Genomic DNA, 7,159 nt, shown 5'->3' with positions numbered 1-7,159 from the left:
CTCTAATCCTCCTTTTGAAGTTGCTCCACTTTACAGAAGAAAAAAATTTAAGATTTACTGGGTATGAGCTCATGACTAACTGTGTGCAATGACCTAGGGCAATGACCTAGGAGTGGAAAGTTCTGGGTTCCATCCTTTTTCCAAAGGCTGTTTTTACATTTATATTGAAAACTCACAGGAGGAATAGTTAAATACTACTTGCTATAAGGGTTACAGCCCTTCCCTTCCCACTCCCAGATGAGTATCCTAAGGGTTATGCTCTTTCCCTCTGTTCCAATGAAACTTTAATTAATTTATTTGAAGTGGAACAGCTACAACAGAGGGGGTGAAGAGCCCCTGACCCCACCACTGAGAAATAACCTCTAATGTAGTAAAGTTTGCAACAAGAGCTTAAATACCCTTTGGTGAGAGGGGATTTAAATGTAGATCTCTCACATGTTGGGTAAGAGCTCTAACTATGGAACAATTGTAGTAAGAGAGGTATTTTCTCCTCCAGCCATAATTTAAAAGAATATATTCTTCCCCCACAGTTGTTCCACTTTTAAAGGGGACAGGTACTTACCTTAAAGCAGTGGTTTTCAACGTGTAGAAGCGCCATAGATAATGTATAGGGCATTTGCAAAAGATGGCTATATGATCAATCAAAAGTATGTGAATACCCACACTTACAATTCAAAGGGGTTTGCACCTTCACTTGAAATTTCCAAAAGGGTCTGAACCCCCATTCATAAATTTTTAGGGGTCCACAAATGAAAAAAGGTTGAAAACCACTACCTTAAAAAGATATTCCTAGCCCATGCCTTCTGAGTGAAGGGATGCCCTTCTCTGTAGCTCTGAGTAAGATGCCCAAGCCCCTGAACAAGGCAACAAATGAGACAAACCACTCTTCTCAGCATTTCCTAACTGGCTAACTTTATTGGCTCTTCAGTAAGCATGAAGATTGTTGTGGATAGCACTTTGAGGTGCTTAAGTGTGCATTTGTGCAGTGTCCCTGTGTATTTGTATAGAAAATCAAAGCACTCAAATAGGGTTCTGGATTGGATTCTGGAGGCCAGGCACCTGAAAGTCAGGTGTTACAATGCACAGCATGGTTGTGTCTAAGACCCTTTTAGATCTAGGCTTCATTGCCTGGAAAGTCTGCTTTTTTTCCTACCCCCTGCAAGAACAGGACTGATTAACTGATAGATTTCTAAATCACCTGTCAGAACAGTGACTCAAAGCTAAAAGGGACAGGGTGACTACCACTAGCTTTGACAGTTTTTTTTTCCATTTCCTGGTTACTCACCATTAAAAGTATTTTCCTAATATTCCCTTCTTCCTTCTTAAGATCATTATCACCTTATTGCCTTCTGATGGACTAATAAGTCTAATTTCCCCTTCATCTTAATACAACTTCTGGTGACATTGACAGAGTGAAAGCTGGTTCAGGTCTGTCTTTTTATTATTATTAATTTTTTTTTTTTTTTTGTGCCTGGTATTATTTTATGGATGTCACTGAAATTAATTAATGAAATTGCTGAATGCACCTAGAGGTTATTTGCCCAACTGCATAGACAGATCTACAGATAGTTGAATCACTTGTATCATATAAGACTTTGTGTTTCAAACAGCTCTAAGGCCTTCTACTGCCTTTTTTTAACTTGGAGTAAAAACTAGTAGTTCTCTCAAGCTTCCCTTATATTGTTGGTGTTTACTTAAAGTGAAATTGTGAATGTATGTGTGTGTCACTTATTTTTGTTGCTCTCTTCTGAACCCTTTCCAATATGTCTATTTCTTATAAATGTGGATCACAAAATTGAATGCTCTATTGTTATGGTGATTTAATGAATACTGAGTACAATATAAGTACTTCCCTGGCATAAGAAATACCTATAAACAGAATAATATTCAATATTTATCTTCTTAAGTTTACCATGTTTTTCATATTTATGATGATGCAATAACTATTGCGATCAAAGAAATAGAGGGAAGGAAATTTTCCTCATTGACTTTTCATTCAAAATAATTCTCAGATTTTTTTTTGTGTATTATCACTGCATAGTGAATAATCTGCTATTTTTATATTTTTGCATTATTTCTTCCCATGTAGGCAATTTTACTTTGCATTTTTCTTGATTTAATAATGTATTTTTAAAATAGTCTCATAATTTATTAAAATGTTTTATTTTACTCCTCACAAAGTATTTATAAACCCTCCCATATTTACATAATCTAGAAATCTGTTCATCAGAACCCCCTCACCCCATCCTCCTAAGCAATCATTAATGCTAATCAACACAGTTTTATGGAAAATAAACCCTGACAGACTAACTCATTGTTGTGCGATTTTTTTTTTTTTTTTTTTTTTTTTCCCAGCCCGTTCTGGAAGTACTAAGTGATGGCGCAGTAACAGCCCGTACTGCGCTGTGCCAGCAGCAAATGGTTATTTTTAGCTGCTAGGTCACTGTAGCAATATGCTATAGTGAGGGAGTGTGTTGCTACAGCGACAGGTGCGGCATCATGATTTGTGCCTGCTGACGATACGTCGCCATAGCACGTTGCTATGGCGACATAGCATCTCATGTAGATCCACCCAATGAGACTGAAAAAGGTAACTGCTAACACTAATAAACTCTTCTGTAAGGCTCAGTATTGTTTGATATTGTGATTGAAAGCAGTCCTATAGAAAAATCAATCCAATATATAGTAAATAAATTAAACACTATCTTAAAATGTAAAAATGGGGGATCATTAGCCAATGGAGACATTTCATATGGAGTCCCACTGAGGTTTGTTCTTGGTTCCTACTATTCAATTTCTTTATCAGTGGTCTGAGAGAAAATCTGAAAGCAATGCAGGTAATGTGTGTAGGTGAGACAAACTGACGAAGTGCTATATAATTATGTCACTTCTATCTAAACGATTTGGATCGCATAATAAACTGGACTCCTTTGAATAGCAAAGAGCAAGTAAGTATGAGGTCATACTTCTAGGAATCAAAAGCATATGTCATACTTAAAGGATAGGAGACAGTATTATGAGAGAGAGCCCTAGAAAATGATTTCGAGATTATAGTGTGCTGTGGTGGCTAAGAGACCAAAAGTGATATTACATATATAAGCAAGGGAATATTGAGTAGAAGCAGAGAGACTACAGAATGAATGAGCACATTACTAACTTATTTTTACTGTTTTGGAATCCACGCTTTAGAAAAGATTAAATTGGAGAGCGTTCAGAAGAGTGCTAGAAGTAGGAGTCAAGAAGTAGGAAAACCAGTTTTATAATTGGAGTCTAAAGAAGCTCCATTTACTCATGTTAACACAGAGAAAACTAGGTGATGATCTCAATTTATTAATACCTGCATGGGGAGAAGATTTCTCCTAGTAGAGGGCTCTTAAGTATACAAAGGCATAGCAAGAGACTATGGCTGCAACTTTCACAAGCTAAGAGAACACAAATGATAAATAAAAAGGGTTTTGTTTTTTACAGTGAAGGTAATTAATTTTTAGACAAACTTGCCTCTGAAGTAATGGAGCCTCCATCACTTGAAGACTGTACATCATTCTAAAATATATGTTCTTCCACATCCTGAGGTTATGGTTTGTTGCTGTAACTCTATGGCTTAAGGAAGAGTTTCAGATGAGATGAGAATAATAGTCTCTTCTGACCTTAAGATTTAAGAACCTGTGAGATAGCTTATTTGTGGCTATGAGCAATATGGTGGCTTCACTACCCATATCTGTGGTGGTGGGGATAAGAAAGTTGCATAATTACCCCAGACCAGCTATGACAATTAGAGCGATTTTGCCTGCAGAGAATGATGGCACTTAGAAACCCCCAAGGCACTGAAGAAATAACAATTTGGAAAAGCTCCTACAACTTCTTTGTAAAAGTGAAGCCCACCAGCATAAACTTGGCTCATCAAAGGCTTCAGTAGAAGTGGTATCTTGTAACTTGCTGTGACATATTAAAACACTTTTCCACTGCATTTACAAACAAAAGATTATTTTTATGTGATAACCATGTGGTCCGTACTTAATGCAAGACATGAACCTAAAACTAGACAACTAACATGATCGGTACAAAGAAAGAAAGAGAAACATTGCAGAGCATGAAAAGTAGTGTGTGTCAGGGAGCTTTTAAGAAACCCGATGACTTTTGTCCCATGAAGTTGAAGGAACTAGGTGAAGAAATGGCAGAGCCACTGGCGATAACACTTGCAATGGATTACATTTAAGGTTTCAAAAGGAAAAAAAAAGGGGCTAACATAGTTCCTTACTTTAAAAGGGGAAAGTTTGACTGGTCAGCCTAACCTCAATACCTGGGATGTTACTAAAGTGAATGAGGAGGATGAAGAAGAGCTAGTCAGTTGTAGCCAATAGGGATATGTTAAGAGCAAACCATGCCAAACAAACGTGATTTCCTTCTTGGATTTCCAGCCTCATTGGTGGATTTGAGGACTGCAGTAAACATAATATGCCTGGAAGTTAGTAAGCTTTTCCGCATAGTTCACATGTGACTTTCTCATAAATAAACTAAAGACGGGCGAGTTGGAAAATTCTAGCAAGAAAAGAGTAACTATAAATAGAATGAATGGCAGGAGCTCTTAAGTGGAGCTGGCACTGTATAACATCTTTATTAGTGACTTGGATGCAAGAAAATTTTCCTGACCAAGCCAGCAGCTGACTTAAAAATGAGATGTCTCTCAAACATTTTGTACCATAAGGTTAGAATTCAAAAGGATCATGATAAATTAGAGAACCAGATTATGAACAGCAAAATACATTTGTTTTGCCATAATTTTAAGTAGCTGCACATAGGGCAGAAAACACAAATATACAAAAGCAGAACGGGAAATAACTAGACAATAGTACTGCTGAGCAGGATCTGGGAGTTGCAGTGGTTCACAAACAACATGAGTCTGTAATGTGATGCTTTCACAAAAACAGCAATCGGTATTGTGCACTGCATTAACAGAGGTCTTTTATGAAAGACCCAGAAGTAATAGCACTATTTCATTTAGTACCAAGTGGGCCTTAGCTGGAGTACGGTGCCCAGGTCAGGACACTACATTTTAAGAAGGATGTTGAGAACTTAAAGAGGATCCAGTGGTGAGTAAAAATGATGGTAGAGGAATTGGAATGCAAACTGTAAAAGGGAAACATGTGTTTAGCTCCCTGAAAAGGAGATGGGCTGGGGGCGGACATGACAGCAGTGTTTGTATTTTTTAAAGGTTGCTATGAAGCAGAAGGAGAAAAGTATTCTCCCTTGCCAGAGAGGCAGGACATATGGCAATAAATTGAAAGTTCAGCAATACAGATTTGCATTAAACCTCAGTAAAACTCCCTAACACTAAAGAGAGTTAGGACAGTGAACAAGCTGCCTAGGGAAGTTGTGAAATGTCATTCATTGGAGGTTTTCAAGAAGAGCCAGGATTGACATCTGTCTGGGAATGGTTTAAGAGCAATGAACCCTGCATGTGTCCCAGGGATCAAATTAGATAATCCTTGAGGTCCCTTCCAACCTCATGATTCTAATCAATCTGTGACACCCATGAATGAAACTTTTGTAGAAATTCAAGGCATGAAGCCCTGAGTCCATGTTTCTTTTGCTCATTTACCCTTTTCTATTCAAAGCCTATATGAAATAGTGAAGAATGAAGATATAATAGGTGGAATAGTGCAGTTATAATAATTAGCAGTAGATTGGGATAAATTTTGTAATCCTGCATCTGATGTTTTTTGATTTGATCTCCTTATCGAAATAACTCACTCTGTTTGCCAGCTGCTTGCCAGGAGAGTGTTCATTTATTGGGATAATCAGCCAAAATTTGAAGGGTTATTTTTATCAAGCCCTAATGGTTCCCTGAGCTACAGAAATGCTACAGCTATGGGCAAGCTGCTTATTAGGCAGGGTTGTCTAGTGACTAGAGCAATGGGACTGGGTGGGAAGTGAAACAGCAGTCCTGGACCAAACTACTTCACTTGCTTAGTTCTGAATTCCCCACCCTAAAAATGGAGAAAATGATACGAACCCCCATTTTCTCTTTGAGATGGAAAGCCGTATGTAGCAATTAGGTGTTTATTACTAATTATTTTTGACCACATGCTCTGTTCAGCTCTGTGAACAAGAAATACTTCACACAGCTACAATAGATAAGATTAACTATTATTTTAAATATAGGCCTTAATCAATACACACATCCTCCTACTTCCTTTGTTTCCTCCTCTGCATTTTCCTGGCATAGTAGACAGAGATATGTAACAAAACAGATGTGTTGTTTTTTGTGTACTGCAAACATTAATCTTGCTGTCGGGGAAAGAAAAATATCTTGCTACTCTCTTTAAGGGTATTTCCCTAACAATATTGTTCCAGCCACTGAAACACAGCTTTAACATTTTTCCATGTTTGTATTAAAATGGATGCTTTCCAGAAGTGGATATTCTACCTTTACAATTGTTTCTCCATTTAAACCAGGAAAACTCTTCATTGCTGCTTCACTTTCTCTCAGCTTTTTACTGCATTTCATTCCCATCCTCATTGCTGCATTTTTGGGGGACTACATTTTTCTATGCACAGACCCTTTGGCTCTGAATTTTCTGAGCACCAACAACTCCCAGAGCTGGGCTATACAAACCCATCAGTATTTGTTTACCACTGCCTCCCTTAAAGTTAAAAGCAAAACTCAGTATCAATCGAGTTATATCAGGGTCAGTCAGAAAGTAATGCCTCCTATATTCTTTTCAGATGAATGGTATTGAAAAAATATTAAACTTGCACAGAAAATTTGTATGTCATCACTGAACATGGAACTATTTTTCAACCTAGTCTCCTTCTCTGTCAGTGGTTTGTTGTTGTTGGGTTTTTTTTTCCGGCAGGTGAGCAAGAGCATATATTCCAATTGTAAAAGTCGTCCTTGTCCTTGTTGCACAGCCACTGTCAATCAGCCTCCATTGCTTCACTGTCAGCCCTGGTAGTCCATCCTTCATTCTCTGGGCTATATGGAGGATGGGATGACACAGTTCATCCAAACCATGAGACTGCCTCTTTGCACAAGCTGGTATGTGGGCAAGAATTGTTGTCCAGTCAGCACCTCAGATATGTCTTTGCTAGGTTCTTGGCATGCAGTGTTTCCAGAGGCATAGCTGGGGGGTGCCAATCACTGGAGACTGCAGAGGGG

The sequence above is a fragment of the Alligator mississippiensis genome, chromosome 1, assembly GCF_030867095.1.
Source record: "Alligator mississippiensis isolate rAllMis1 chromosome 1, rAllMis1, whole genome shotgun sequence".
NCBI lineage: Eukaryota > Metazoa > Chordata > Crocodylia > Alligatoridae > Alligator > Alligator mississippiensis.
The sequence above is the reverse complement of the archived record's forward strand: the minus strand, read 5'-3'. Positions refer to the sequence as shown.